The sequence below is a fragment of the Temnothorax curvispinosus genome, unplaced genomic scaffold (genome assembly GCF_003070985.1).
Source record: "Temnothorax curvispinosus isolate PA1 unplaced genomic scaffold, ASM307098v1 QBEX01005217.1, whole genome shotgun sequence".
Taxonomy (NCBI): Eukaryota; Metazoa; Arthropoda; class Insecta; order Hymenoptera; family Formicidae; genus Temnothorax; species Temnothorax curvispinosus.
The window spans coordinates 1-4,161 of NW_020214997.1; the positions used below are offsets into that span (position 1 = coordinate 1).

The following is a 4,161-nucleotide window of genomic DNA, read 5'->3' on the forward strand; positions in this document are numbered from 1 at the left end:
GTGCGAGGCGTGTGCGAAGCGTGTGCCTGCGTGTGCGTGTACGTATGCGTGTGCGTGTGCGTGCGTGCGTGTGCGAGCGTGCATGCGTGTGTGTGTGTGTGAACAGGAAGGATTGATTCGCACGCATAAAGCCCCTTGCACAATGCCAGGCAACAAGCAATAGGATCTGGAAATAACAAAAAAATGGTTAATTATAATCTTAAAAATTTGTTGACAACGGGCAATAGGCACAGAATTTCCAACGTGACGGAAACTCTGTGTCTATTGCCTGTGTCACTGTTTATTTTACATTTATACATGATTTCTGATTTCTATTCCCTGTTCCTATTGCCTGTTGCCTGGCATTGTGCAAGGGATTTTATCCTTTAACAAACCTACGAGTTTGTTAAGCTCGAGTTCGTCGCTGGCCGGTATTCATAATCAGAACATATTTCAAGACCGTCTTAAGTAATCTCTTAACTTAAAACGTTAATACGGCTTTGTGATTAGTTAATGACATCTTAAGATTGTACTTAAGACGGGTCTTAAATATAAGAACCGACAATGAATACCGGCCGCTGCGGACACACAGCATACCACACACTCATTAACATACATTTCTGACTTTGTTTTCCAAATTTTATATTTGATTAGTGCGTCATCCGATATTTATACCCTTGAAGTAAACGTGTATCTCGAGCCCATTTAAGGCATCAAGGTTAATAATAAGAGGAAGTTAAAAATAAGGAGAAATAGTATAGCTGACCTTCCAGTAAGTACACATTTTTACTTTTTTTATTACGTTTTTTTTATTGTATTATATCAAAGTTAAAAGCTTCTTTATTGCATCAAAAATGTAAAAATATAAATTTTTGACATTTGCTCAGATTTTATTTTTTTTTGTAAAAAAAAACTGCTAAAATTATTCTTTTTTTTCTAATTTATTTTTTATTATTTTCTTATATAAAAATTATCTAATTCATCATCATCATCATCATTCATCATCATCATCATCTAATTCTATTATCTTCTTCGGTCTGTTCTACCTCTATTTCATATATAATTTTTCTTGTACTTGATTTTTTTTCAGATGCAGTGTCAATGTTATAAGCGTAAGCTGCGCAGAAAAATAGAAAAAGAGAGACAGAAAAGAATTAGACATAGTGAAGTAAAGAGAATATAGTGACACAAGTTCAGAAATCATTCGGAGAGGAGTCAAGTGAATCAGATGAAAACTTAAATGAAAACTTAGATGAGTCATTAGAACCTGAGATATTTTGTGAACAAAATCAGGAAACCGTGATTGCTTTCAATAGATTTCCGTGCGACAGAATTGAACATGCAAGAGAATCTCACGACTTTGAGTATGAAATAAATAATGATAGGTTTGTTGCTGATTTGTTTATGTTGCATGGCGCTCTTACTATCCTTTCCAGTCCCATGCTTGTTCAGTCAGAGATCATGTGTCATTATTCTAATGATTTGCTACGAGCATTTATTAATCATTCTATTGTAATTTATGGTAAAACGTTTGTAGTGTATAATGTGCATTCACTTTCTCATTTAACTCAGGAATATTTGTCTCATGGAGCATTGGATAAATTTAGTGCCTTTCCTTTTGAGAATTATTTAAAATCTCTCAAGAGTTTACTTAAATCAGGTTACAAACCTTTATAGCAAGCTGCGCGTCGTGATCTAGAAAGAACTGTATCAGTGTCAGTGCATCTTCCAACTAATGATAAAGAAGTTACTTTGTCACGTAGGCATTATTGTGATGGCGAGATCATTGATGGTTTTTATTTTCGAAGTATTTTTATTGGTAATGTTGTTTTACAGGTTGGTCAGAGAAACTCTTGTTTTATGACAATTGACGGAAATATATTTGTATTGTTAAATGTGAAAAGACGAGAAGATATATACCTAATTACAAACAAGTTTAACAAAAAAGAAGATTTTTATACATATCCTTTCCCTTCATCTCTTGTTCGTATTTTTAAAGTGTCAAATTTGGGTGACCAAAGAATTGTACTGCCATTGACAAATATTCAATCAAAATGTTGGTTAATACCCTACAAAAAATTTTTTGTTTCTATTCCTCTTTTGCATTCTATGCCTATGTTTTAATTTTTTATATTTTTCTTTATATTTGTATTTCAGTTTGTCGTTTTAAAATTTTTACCTGACGATCTCAACAATGATAATATTTGCTACGATATCGGCCTTACAAAGTGGTTGATTGAAGTGAATGAAGATATGGAAGGTGAGACATATTGGCCACCGCGTAATGTTGAAGCTGGAAGCTTGGTCCGTAAAGAAGTAAATGCAGACGAAACTTGGCCCAAATATCGTGTACATGTTAAGAGATATCACGGTATGTTTGTTTTTATTTATTCGAATTTTTCTCCTTTCTCCAAATTTGAAAAGGTTTAAGTTGAAAAATATTTTTACTTTTTTTCCAGATTTGAATACTCATTTATCTAAGATAGACAGGAAATTGGAGGACTTAAGTTGCAAAATAAATACAGTTATAACGAATCAAGGAAAACTATACAGATGTTTGCTTCCTCAGGAAAAGAAAATACTGGAACCACATAACATGCCTTCTTTGCCTTTTCGTAACGAATTTTAGTGTGATTATCTTACCTCTTTTGGATCTGCTAGTGATGAAAGAAAAACTGCTACCATAATTATGCAAAAACTTATGTATAATTCTTTGGTCAAAAATTATAATTTTGATGGCCATGGTGAGAAAAGAGGCTTAAAAACACTGCAACTGTGGACAGTTATTGAAGGTAAGATCCTAATGTCTTGTTAGTTTGCTCTCTAGTTAATATTGTCTTGTTATCTTTTTTGAAAATTTGGAATACTTTATATACCAACAAACTCTGAAATAATAATCCTATAATTTTGATATACATTATACTTACTGTACTGAATTAGTGTACTAAATTACTGTACACTACTGTGTTTATATTCTTGTTGCGGATATATTCTTTAATTTATTTTTGTTGTTTAACTTAATATGGATGTCTTATCCTTTAATAATTTAATTATTTCTTGTTTTGCAGGGTCTTTGTCACTTAAATTTCCGGACAGCGACCTTGATACAGCACTTAAAACCATAAAGTCATGGTTACGAAATGCTAGCGGTAGGAAACAAGAGGAATATATTGGCTCTGATAACCATTAGAAAAACATTTCTCTCTTTTGTTGCGGAGATCTCAGAGAGTCGGCGAGTCTCGAAGGCGAAACTTCTGCGCAAAGTGGTAGACGAAATCCACCGTGATCCGCAACACCTTATGCTGACGACGGATTATATTCTCATTGTATTCGCCGTTCCCTTCGATCATGCCTGTGACAGGATTGCTAAACCACTCTTTAAATTCGCGATGAGACTGGAAAACGTTAGGCATAAGAAAGTGCATGAGCGACCACAGTTCCATTAAATTATTCTTGATATTTTGCGCCTCGTCTAAGATAAGATATTTTTATTTTTTCCGTGTAAAGCTTTGGTAATCCTGTATTACTAACTTTAGCTAATAAGTAGCTGCTAATTGGCTGTTATTAATTTATTATCTTCCTACTTTAGCGTAAATGTTAAACGGGTTGTTTCTTGTCGCTCTTCTCAAGTTGTGAGAATAAGTAAGAAAAAATTGTGTTGCTAGATTTTTATAGCTCCCTTTTTTTTATATGTATAGAATTGAGACACAGAGTTTGATAAGTACAATTGTCTATGTATGCAGGCGAACACAGGTGCAAGTTCCCGTAGTAATAATTTATGTTCTGCGAAAAATATTTATTTATAATGATTGCGCAAAAAATAGATCAAGCATCACGATGTTTAATTTGTTCATTTTTTTAAATACTAGTGTATATATAAGAAAGTCTCCTATTTTTTTTCTTTAGTAAATATGATATGTGCCGAAACTGAAACAGGAATTGTCGCGTGAAAAAATATGTATACATCATCGATATAACGTGTTGTAACATGTAACGTAAGAATATTAAACATTTGTAAGGCGTAACGCGGTTTTAATATATAGATTTTAATATATTTTAATATATTAAAGAACTTTTTTAAATTAAATGTTGTGTTCACTCTTTCTTTAACAAGACCCGACAATGTGTATTAGGTATTTTTAGGCTGGTATTTATTCCCAGCGAGAAATGATCCATCGATAA

General features: G+C 32.9%; 1 long non-coding RNA gene across 5 annotated transcripts; it reads left to right on the plus strand.

Moving 5' to 3' along the window:
* The first annotated feature begins 290 nt into the window (after positions 1 to 290).
* On the plus strand, positions 291 to 4,004 carry LOC112454654. Of its 5 annotated transcripts, none has more exons than XR_003040770.1 (7): positions 292 to 751; positions 1,070 to 1,364; positions 1,552 to 1,738; positions 1,816 to 2,035; positions 2,137 to 2,350; positions 2,439 to 2,771; positions 3,048 to 4,004. It is a non-coding gene; the product is annotated as an uncharacterized LOC112454654 (long non-coding RNA). The 5 variants fall into 5 exon arrangements; XR_003040772.1 differs by having other exon boundaries at positions 1,070 to 1,343; XR_003040768.1 differs by having other exon boundaries at positions 291 to 751; positions 1,070 to 1,738.
* The last annotated feature ends 157 nt before the right edge of the window (positions 4,005 to 4,161 follow it).